Source organism: Dasypus novemcinctus, unplaced genomic scaffold (assembly GCF_030445035.2).
Source record: "Dasypus novemcinctus isolate mDasNov1 unplaced genomic scaffold, mDasNov1.1.hap2 scaffold_344, whole genome shotgun sequence".
In the NCBI taxonomy this organism is placed as follows: domain Eukaryota; kingdom Metazoa; phylum Chordata; class Mammalia; order Cingulata; family Dasypodidae; genus Dasypus; species Dasypus novemcinctus.
Window position 1 is genome coordinate 73,354 of NW_026688308.1, and position 11,971 is coordinate 85,324.

General features: G+C 40.4%; 1 long non-coding RNA gene across 1 annotated transcript; it reads left to right on the plus strand.

The window, feature by feature from the left end:
• Positions 1–7,698: 7,698 nt before the first annotated feature.
• Positions 7,699–8,397, plus strand: LOC131277729 (uncharacterized). The gene is made up of 3 exons (XR_009184841.2): positions 7,699–7,727; positions 8,118–8,227; positions 8,314–8,397. It is a non-coding gene; the product is annotated as an uncharacterized lncRNA (long non-coding RNA).
• Positions 8,398–11,971: the final 3,574 nt, after the last annotated feature.

The window sequence follows — 11,971 nt, forward strand, 5'->3', positions numbered from 1 at the left end:
TTTTCTACAATTGCAGGGGAACTCCAGAGCAAGTGAAAAAGTAGGTGTTCTGGGCTCATCCAATGTCTGATGAGAAAACAAATATAAGAGACTCGGGCTTCAAACTAGAGACTCAGGCTAATCACAGCATCATGGTGAGATGAGGATTAGGGGTATGATGAAGGGTTTCCATGGAGGAAATGTGCCCTTGTTACGACATTCTGTGGTAATGGCTGTGATCTCTCTAAGTTGTGCAAGTTTTGCATGCAAGGGGGTTTGCAGGTACTCTAGTTTTAGTTTCTGTGGTGTAATTTTTAGTTTGTCTCTGAGCAAAAGGGGTGACCATAAGCAGCTCCCTAGATGTTAGGTGCCATTTACACTGGACAATTACCAGGGACAGTTTTCTCAAATACAACCCATCACCACAGCATGCTCTATGTATATGACCTTGTTCTGTCCTCACCACAGCTGGATCTGGGGTTTGCTTTCTATGATGGCAAAAAGATGTAAAAGTGAGGTGCAGATGTGAACTCACTCTTGCACTGCTAAAGGGAAGGTCATAAATGTGAACTCAGCCATGTGTCATAATACTGTGACCTACAGACATGAACTTACCACACAACCATATGCTTGCTAGAAACCATGCAAGAGAGTTCTAGCACATGTGTATGTACCTACACCCTAATTACCTGGGCCTACAAAGAGACCAAAACTGCCCATCATTATAAAGTAGCCTCCATAGTCACATGGCCTAGGGAAGTTAGCTGTCCAGAATATTACAGACTTTGGCATAGTTATTAGTACCCAAAGCACACAGTACTCCCACATGCAAATGAGCAGCTCAAAATTCTGAGTTGTGTGGCAATACATAGGATAACATGGTCAATCCCAAGAGGGCTGAGGACACAGCTCAGCAAGTCACCAAAAGCAGACAGGCAGGAAGTGGCTGTGGCTCAATCAGTTGGGCTCCTGTCTACCATACAGCATGAACCCAGGGCCTCTTTGTAAAGGCAGGCTCAGCCACATGCTGCAGAGAGCTACTGGCCCAGGTGCCATGGAATGCCACGAGCCCGCAAGCACTGCAGAAGGTATCCAGGCCTGCAAGCACCATGGGGCGCCAAGTCAGCAAGGTGACATAACAAAAAGGGAGACAAGCAAAAAAACACAGAAGAGCATGCAGCAAATCGACACAGAGCAGACAGCAAGCAAGCCACAAAGCGGGGGGGAGGGGAAAATAAATAAGTAAAAATACAGACACAGAAGAACGCACTGTGAATGGACACAAAGAACTGAGAGCAAGCAAAAAAAAAGCTGCAAAGGGGTGATTAAAAATACATATATATTAAGAAAAAGCAGATAGGCATTGAGAAGACAATACAGTGCATTTGATAACATCATCCCAAATGACACCATAGATGCTCAAATCATGAGTCAACACAATACTGTCACTGAAAAATAAGAACTCAGGAACATCATCATTCTTAACCTGGTTTCTAAAACCCTTCTTGAAACATTCTTAAACAGCTGTCTTTATGGGTGTTGGCACTCAATCTAGGCAGCCCTCTATAATGAGCATCCCAGAGTTGATGGCCAATAATGAACAAACAATATTTCAATGAATTAACAAAGGGGGTTGCAAAGAAAGACTGGAAGAAAATCCATATGATTAATAAGCAGTGACATTTAAATGTTAATATTTTAGATCATCAATCTTCTACAATTGATTATGTTTATTACAATATGATACTGAATAAATGCAATGGAATGTACAATGTAGGCTGGAATCTAGACCACCAAAAAAAAGTTGCTTTTAATCAAGTGGAAATTCCTGTGGAACAAATGGTAAATGTAGCATCAGTACATGTATATCCAAGGAGCTGAATTTGTTGGATTTGTCAAGAGGATACTGGCAATTTAGGTGAGATACACTATAGAGAGGAGATGTGATAGTACTAAGCCACTGGGCCACAGCATGTATTTTTGTGCCATTTGTACACTGGGTATGGCCAATTGCTTTAGGCTTCCATTAGCTACAAAGCTGGGGACACTGAGTTTTGTTTCTTTCCTCCTACTCTCCCTGCCATCTTTCTTTCATGATGGAAGGCCCCACAGCAGCAAACATCATGCTTCTTAAATTACCATCTCTACAAAATTTAGCATCTTGTCCAAGGCCATAAATTTCTTTAGCAATTCATAAGCAACCCACACCACTGCATATTTCACATATATTAACCTGTAAAATCCTCACCAGAATCATTCTTGCAATGATGTACACTCTCCCCATCCCTTACATGAAGATTCTGAGGGGCATTGATTAATGACCCAAGACTTCAAATTCCTAAGTGGTAGAGTCAAATATTCTACCACTAATATCTGTGATAGTGCTACCTATCACAATATATACTAATATTGTGATAGTATATTACAATATACCAATATTGTGAGCTATCACTTACATCACAGGCATGATTTATTAGTGACAATGAAGGAGTTTCCATCATCTGTATATATGCATGTGCCTTAGACAGTTCTTAAACACTGCACTTATATATTTGATATACTCAGGGGTCATATAACCCAGGGTTGCATTAGTTGCATTTTACCAAATCTTTTAGTTATTAGTTTGAAAAGCAAGAGAAAGCCCAAAATGTTTCTGGTAAATTCTGAGACTTGTGAGGCATCAGTAGAACAAGTTGCCAATCTCTGCCAATGTTGGGTCACAGCTCAGTGCATGGCCCAAGTAGACAGGTATTGGGGAGATATTTTCATCTACTTGATGACTTTATTGCCACAGCCATACAAATGATCATTCTGTGAGTACACATTGGAGGAACAGTAACCAGGAAGTAATCAAACTCCATCTTAGTCATAAGCTTCATGTTCATCACTCTCATTGCCACATTCCTGCATAGGTGGGATAAAGAATCAATGCTCAACCTCTCAATACAGTTAATCCAAATTAACTGTCCCACAGTGGGCTGGTTCATGTAAGCATGGAGAGTCACATCACTCAGTGAATACAAAAATACAGTAATGAAAAGAAAGAATGAAGGAAAAATATAAGTTGAACATGTTACTTTTAAATGGTAATGCTTCAGTATAATGACAAGCTCTATAAAGACTATCCTTATGACACATCTCAGTGACTCAATACAAAGAATAATTTACCTAGAATTATATCCAGTCCACCAATACACACAAAGAAAAATACTACACAACAAATGAGTATTTTAGTAGCAGCATTTTGTAGTAGTGGAAATTGAAATGATCTTGTGAAGTACAAAAGGACACTACAATTAGCTTTGATTCAAAAGAGGAAGGAAGAGTGATAGGACTCTGAGGGAATAGCATCTATTTCATACTATTTGTGGGTTGGATATATCATGTTGTTCTTGGATGCCTTAAGCTACATAGCCAAACATTCTTGTTTCTCATTTGTTTCCTGTTCCTCTCCTCCTTTAAAATCCTTCTTCCACCAGAAAGCATGGGCTACCACACATCATTCCAGGCTTATTGCCCTCAGCTCCATATTTTCTTGCCCATTGCAAAGGCATGGCAGCTGCCTGAATAATTTGTGAACAACACCCCTGTAAAGATACTTACTCTGTGTCCTCCCAGCAACCCCCAAGGGTCTGTTAGAGAAGTCCCCTAGAGATAGGGCAGACAAAGACATTTCATCTAACTCAAAGTTAAGGTCACCCTTTCGTTTACTGAAATAAACTTCCTAATTTTAGCTTTCATTAAGATATGAAAATCAGACCAAGTAATTATTCATGATGTATACAATTTCCTTGGTCAGGGGGAGTGTTCATTTGGAGCCTGTTACTAACTTAGCCCTGACACAAGAGGAACCACAAAGAATCACCTGTATGATACAGGGCTAGTTTTTCCTCGTAGGATTAAGATTTTATTTCCAACCTAAATAAATAGGAGAGATGGATCAAACAGGAAAATCCTGTGCATTTCCACACATCTGTTACAGTTACTTTACGGGCATTTCACTGGACCACTTTTTATCATCAGCTTTTCTAAAGGAAGCAACAGAGTAAAATATTTGTGCAAACATAAACAGCATGGTCCAATCCTCAGTGTTTTCATTTCTCTAATTGTAAGTGGCTTCAGGAGTAAGTGCAAATGGTGATATTGGTTACACGTTAAGAAAAAAAAATCTAGATAATTTAACCACAAGGTTTTTCATGCTTACTTTACTGTGGAGAGAAGCCTGCTTTCAGCTTCCATGGGGACATAAGAAATAGGAATGTGCTTCTGTTTAAGGTGAAGACAAATGGCCATGTACTACAGTACTTGGAAGCAGCTGTGTTCCCATTAGGTGGTTTGGGATTTTGCTCATATTCCACCACAGTTGCACATTTTACATATATTTGCACAGTCAATGGTCAAACTATAACACTGGGCTTCAAAAGGGGCAGGAGGAGTGGTAAGAATCTCTCATTGAACAAACTGCTGCAGTTTAGTCCCTTTGCAGGGTTAGTTCCTGCTAAACACCAGTGACAGCTTCCCTTGCTATTGCTGCCCCTCCATGGTGTGGTTCTTCCTCTCCTCAGCAGCTCACTTGTGCTTGCTGATTACCTGCCTCATAGACCCTAATCCCTGCTCCAAATAAGGCCTCATGACCAATCCAGGAGGAACACACCCAAGGTACTGACTGTGACTCCGTGTCCTCCAAGATCCTCCTGAAGGCCAGCTGGAATAGTTTCTAAGTGCCAGGGCAGAGAGCATGCACCATTTACTTCAAGGTGAGGTCAACTTTCTTCATCTGAGTTAGAACTGAGCCATTCTTCATTTCTTCCTTTTCCCATCTAATTCAGACATGAAAATTTGATCCTGTGCACTAGAGGTGGGAAGTACAAATGTCTGGTGGGTCAGTGATTAGTGGGCATCTCTTAGCTAATCACTATGTCAAGGGTAAAATCACAAAAGGCAGCATCAAGTTATTAACTATATGGTAGAAAAATATATTCTACTTGGGTTAAAAATTTTGGACTTAGTAATCAAAATGGACTTGAGAGATACATCATCCAGGACAAGCTTCTGTCTTTTCCTGATGTGTCTCCTTTCCTTGAGTTCTTTCCCATCCTGTATTCTAAAGTCACCAAGTGGACATAAGCTTCTGATATCACTATACAGTGATTTCTGATCCTTACAGTGCTTTCTTTTTTTTAATGAGCATTTATTTTTATTGTATTTTTTGTAGACACAGACCACAAAAAATGTTACATTAAAAAATATAAGAGGTTCCCACATACCCCCCCCACACACCCTCCTCCAAGGTCAACAACTTCCTTCATCACTGCAGCACATCCATTGCATTTGGTGAATACATCTGGGAACACTGCTGCACCACATGGATTATAGTTCACACTGTAGTTCACACTCTCCCCCAGTACATTCAGTGGGTTATGCCAGGATATATAATGTCCAGCATCTGTCCCTCCAATATTTTCTTTGTAATTGCAGCCAGCCCATAGAGAAAGCAACAATGGTAAGTATTCTGAAATCTCACTAGCTGAGGAAAAAAATCCACATAGTGAAAAAAAAAAAAGGGGGGGGTCCTTCCATGCTAGTTTAGTCTCAAGAAGTCCCTGATTATAGCCTCCTGGTAGGAAGGAGAATTGGGGTGTGGTGAAAACTGCGGCTATTCCAGGTAAGACAACAATTATGTTTCCTGAGAAGCTGTGTTCTCTTTCTTTGGCATTAGTCTGTGTGCACCAGAGTGGCACATGATGAAATGAAAACAGACATATGTGGCCATTCATTAACATATGAGACAGGGAAGACTTGAGAAGGTGTACAAAGTATTCAGAGCTGCACATCTAGTGAAAACAGACCCAGGCACTGGAGATATTAGAGGCTTAGATTCCTAAACCACACACTTTCTTCATGCCTCTTCTGCCTGGCAGGGTCTCTAAAGTTCTAGTATGAATTTGTCAACATTTCCTATTTTAATTCCTGGTCCTGAGCCCCACAAGGTCAGTGCATGTACAGCAGATTGCAATTTTTGCAGATTTTCAAAAGCCCAGTATCCATTTGTGCTAGTAGTTATGATATGGACAATAGAGAGAACATATTCACCCTTGTAAAATGATCTCCAGGACAGCTACCCAGAGTCTAGCACTAGGTCCATTCTTTGTACTCACCTTAGTGTGTGTGTCCAGTCAACATTTCAGGGTGATAAGATTTGAGAAGAATGCTGTAACTTTTGAGCTAAATGAGGCAGTGAGAAGTTGAGGGCTGATTCCTTCACCTCTTCTTCCACATTTGCAAACTGCTTGCAACATCTCATTGGAGGCCTGGGACTCCAGAGAGCACAGGGAATGTCTCAGGACCCAGGCTAGGGAGCTGGGATTCCTATGGTAGCCAGCACGGCCTCAGGTAGAGAAGAGAGGGTGGAGGCCTTATTTTAATAATGTTCCTATGGATGCTTGTGTTCCTAAAAGACTGACTTGTGGATCAGAGGTACATCTCCACCAGAAGCAAAGATGATGACAATCCAGGTAGGTAACAATTCTCAAGAAAGGATCTAATGGAGAGGATTCCAGATCAGTAGTTATACCTGGTGCCAAATCCAAAATGCTGGATTAGGAATTAAACCTACATTTCATCACATTTAAGAAAGGCTTGATTCCAGCTGCCCCTTCAGTGCTAAAAAACCCTAGCAGGTTTTTGTAGGACTTCTGTGAATGGGCTGCTGGATGGCTTCACACACTGGCTCTCCAAATCCTACTCAGCTGGAGTCCTGGAATTGAGCAGGCCCAAGAGAAAATCTCTGGACAGCAGGACCACAGCTTCCCTGCTCCTCCCTAAACCAGTGCTGCTGCCAGGCATCTCTGCTATGTCCTTCACACAACATGTGTATCCCTCCCTATACCTTTCCCCAGGCTTGTCAAAGCACCCAAGGTACCCAGTCCTAGAGAGGCTTGATGAAGTCACTTCTTTAATTGGCCATGCATCCTGCATAAACCCTATTATGTCAATTGCAGGACAAGGAAATGTGGGCAAGTTACCTCTAATCTTGTGTTCATCCACCCAAAAGGGTTAGGAAACCTATGGGGGCATTGAGAGGACAAAGGTGTGCCCAATTCCTAAGGTCATCCCAGGCACTTGACAGCCACTTGGTTTGTGAGGTGGGTGGTAGCTCTCTTCCCCAGGATCTGATTCAACTCCAGGTTGCAGAGTTGCCCTGGAGATGGATGAACTGGTAAGTGAACAATTTATTGACTGGAGAGGACAACAATATACACTTGATCATTCCTCCATGTTCTCCTATGGAACAACAACACGAATGGAAATTAAAGCAAATAAGCACTAATTAGGAGACAGAAGAGAGGCAGGGAGGTTCTGAGCCAGGAAAATGGGAAGGAAAGCAATAGCATGCTTAGAAAGACAAGGAGACACTGACTGCTTTCTTAGTGCTCAAGGAAGATATGAGCATTTCTCCCTAAAATTAGAGCATGTGAGGTCTAGAACACAGACCCTATATCTTAGGCAAACCCCACAAGGCAGAAGAGAAGCAATTGAAGCTCAAAATCAGGATGAGATGAGGACAGAATTGTATCCTAGGTGCATGTCATGTTATGACATCAAAAATAGGGGCTTGAGCTCCCCTTTCAACCTGAACTTTCTCCTTTCCTTTTGCAAGGCCACCCCATCACTGTTACAGCATTGTGCATTCAGAAGCATTTTTCACAGATGAAGAAGATTCAGACATAGAGAATGGCAACTTGCATGTAATTTATTTCCTTTCTCCCTATTTTTAAAATCTGTTTCTTATCTGTAAGCATTTCTTTGTAGCTCTTTTATCCATTCTTTATATAATTATCTTGAAGGTCTCTTCCAGGAAGATGAGTTCATACCAATGACAATGTTTTTAAAACATGTCTTCAACTTCCTACCTACTATATTTCTACAATACACTGATTTTTCAACCTACTCTGCACCATGAATCAACTCATGGAATCCATATGGGCCAGACAAGTAGCTGTGCTGGGATCAGAAGCCTGGATCTCCATTATGGGGAAGGGGACTCTGTGAAGTTGGTTCTGGGCTGGGCTATCCCCTCACGGTAGTGATGCTGCACATGCAGCTCTGGAAATGCAAGTCTGCTCTCCTCCCTGCAGCTGTCTACACTCTTTGAGGAGGAGAAGGAGTCTCTTTATGTCAATTGTCTGTTCCTGGAAAGCACAGATGGCATCCAAGATGTAGAAAGAGAAGAACAAGAAGAGGAAATGTTGAGTGTGGTGTGGGTAGAATGAGGAGAAGGGAAACAGGTCAACTAACACTCCACCGATTCTTTACTTTCTCTTGACACTTCAGGAAATCCAGCCTTCTTGAGGAGCTTACTGAAGAGACTGCAAGTGTGGGAGCATGGAGATAGAGGTGAGAATTGGATGGTGAAAATAAGTGCAGACAGGTGAAGGATGCCCTGAGACCCTCACCCCAGGGACTAGAAACCCATTCCACAAAAGTCCTAATTTGCTCAGCTATGGCTCCTTAGTTAAGAGGAGAGAGCTCTAGCCCAGTTTAAGAACAGAGTTTGCCCTCCCAATCCCCTTAAAGTCCACCAGCTCTTCCCCTCTCTATTATTGAGTGTGGTGGATAAAGTGGAGTGTCATTGAGTGCCACCTAGTCAGGTCTCAAGGGAAAAGGTTGAGTTAGATTGTTAGTTTGCCAGGGCTGCTTTACCCAATACCACTGGCTAGTTGGTGTATATGCAGGAATTGACTGCCTAAAAGTTTCAGAGGTTAGAAGTAAACTCTAGGTGTGAGCATGGCCATGATTTCCCTCAAGCTGGTGGCAGTTTGCCAGCAATCCATAACTCCACTTCTCCCTCCATCACCTATCATCTCTTTATATTTGTCCCCTCTGCTCCTGCTCATGAATTTCTCTAGACTTGCTCTCTTCAGGACTCCATGCATAAAGGACTAAAGCCGCCCTGTAGTAGACTGACATCACTTACACCAATAAGATCTAACAGCCCTATTCACAAACGAGTTCACTTCCCTAGGAGTCAAGGTGAGGGTGAAATCATGGCTTTATGGCTGGACCTGACTTGATCCAACAAGAACAGTGATGCTCTGAGGTCCCTCTTAAGCAAGAAGGGTAGCTACTGTGGCCATCTGTTCTCACTGGGACCTCTCAGTTGCCCAAGACATGGGGTTCTCAGCCTCTGCAGTTCTCTACCCAGATACCAGATTAGCTCATGCACCTTTTCTACAGATGCAGGTCTTCAAGATTTCTCTATGTATGTAGAAGTCAAAGAAACAAAACCTGAAGGAAATTTCCCTGCAGAGCTAACTTGGGATGAGAGAAGCAAGGGAGATTTCGCATTACTCATTTCCCCTTATTAAAGATTGCAATTATTAAAATAACTCTATTATACTATAATGAGGAGTGTTTTATAATATCTACATTTTGGAATATATTAATGTAAGAAAATTTGTTTTTGGTATCACAGTATAACTTTTTAAAAATGGAAAATGACAGGTAAGCTTTATGTTTGATTAAGAATGAAACTGTTGATTAGGAAAAGGAAGGTTTTTTTTAATGTGAATCTTTCATGACTGAACTCTGTTGGAAATTTCTAGACAATCTTTGTCACAGACAGCACCCTCTGCAAGGAGCAGCAATAGGAATTCAATGCCTCCTGGATCTGGCTCCCAGGGATATCAGGGACCTAAGGTCACTTCTCCAGGGTCTGAGGTGCCTTCTGGGTCTTGCAACCCACCTCAGGTATTCCAGATTCTGTATTTGTGTTGCAGATCCTACAACTGACAGCTGCAGAGACCTTGACTAGAGGCCTCAGTTTGAGGCTAAGAGGAGCTGGAGATCTCACAGTGTTTGGAGATGCCTCAGTACTCACTCTTCTACTCCACTCAGAATGAGTCAATTTAATGACAGTTCAGTTTTACTTCAAAAGATTAGGCTGTTTTAGAAAGAGGTTAATTTAATTTTACTTATTAAACAATATTTGTATCTTTAATACATGTATATATATAGATACGCACCCTAAACAAAGTTAGCACTATATGAATTATATTTGGTCTCCATAATGGCTCCCAATTCATACTCTCACTCCTAGAATCCTCATTGTTAGTTGAATAATGGTAAATTGAGTGTGTATCATCTATCCTCCTGTCAATGAATTTCAGTAATTTCATTTACTTAACTCTGTTCACTCACGTGGAACATGTCTAGTAGGATAATTGAGTTTCAATGAATTTTTTGCTGTTTTTTCTCTATTTTTTTAATGTTACATTCAAAAAATATGAGGTCCCCATATACCCCCCACTCCCCTCACCCCACTCCTTCCACATCAACAACCTCTTTCATCATCATGGGATATTCACTGCACTTTATGAATACATTTTGGAGCACCGCTGCACCACATGATAATGATTTAAATTGTAGTTTACACTCTCTCCCAGTCCACCCAGTGGCCAATGCCTTTTTTTATTACATTTCTGTGTTGCTGGGTATAAAACCACAAATATTGCTTTCCACAAATATACTGCCCCATTTGCATCTGGCACAAAATATTGTTCTCAAAAATGTTGATGAAATAGTAATTACTTTGTATAATGCATGTATAAGGGTTTTTATATTTTCTTTAATGCGTAATTTTCCTAAAATATGCCTTGCATTTAGCCTTTCTTAGTCAGTGCTCAGTGTGCACTTTTGATATGCAGCTTCAAAGAATTTCATATCAAACAAAGGAATTGTAATTTTTAGTATTTCTTTCAAGTCTTTCAACTGGTTTTCTGGTTCAGACATTCTATACCATTCCTCATTGTATTAACTCAGGGTTCTCTATGGAAACAGAATCAACAAGAGATATCTGTAAAGAGTATGAGATCTTATAAAATTCTCTCATGTATAGTGGGGATGCACAAATCCAGATTCTGTAGGCAGGCTGCAAAGCCAGGGGCTCTGATGAAAGTCCCACGAAGTTCCCAGGAGACGCTGGCTGTCCAAAGAGGAGCTGGGAAATTTTCTCTCAATGCTGAATCACTTCCCCTTTTTAAGGCATTCAGTTGATTACATAAAGCATCACACATTGCTGAAGGCAATCTCCCTGGTAGACTGTAGACATAATCAGCCATCTATGCAGTAAACTCACTGATGACTTAAGTCCACAAATGCCCTTATATTACAATTAGCCCAGTGCTTGCTTAACCAAAAAAGTGGGCACACATTCTGGCCAAGTTGACATATTAACATAACCATCACACTCACCTGTTGACTTCTCTTTCAAATCTTTAACATTCTACACTCAATATCTTTTCAGCACTTTCCACTTATTACCTTCTCTTTCTACTTAAGCGTTGTCACCCTATTTCATATATATTACATTTCAAGTTTGAACTGATATTTTTCCAATTTTCTTACTGCCTAATTTCTCCCCATTCATTTTTTGTTTTATAAATAATTTATAATGTCTTCTCAAATATTGCTTCATTTTCTTAGTGCCTCGTATCTTCTTTTCAGAAAGTATATTTCAGTACATAATATAAATCATGATAAAGAGCTTTCATTCATTTGGGGTTATTCTGTACTTACTCCTTTTCTCACTATATTATTTGAAAATAACATGAATTTTTTCTTTTGATTTTCACATGATTTTTAAAAATTTTAGACAGAAGTGAGATTCAAAATACCTTTTCCAACAACACAGAACTGTTTCTGTGTCTAGATGTATTATGAAATTTTTTTTAAAGCATGGAAGCTTTCTTCCCAATATTTCTGGATTCTGTACTTTTACCACTCCTAAAAATGCATCATCACGCTCATTACCTCTATTGCACCCATCATTGTGTATTTTTTTCCTCCATGTGACTACTGAATATTCCTTTTAGCAAGTGAAACATGAATTACCACTTTGCCAAAATCAAGTCATTCTCCATAAATGGTTATGTATTTTTAAAACCAATTATCTGTTATTTTCAAATATATAACTTGCATTGTATTTCATTAC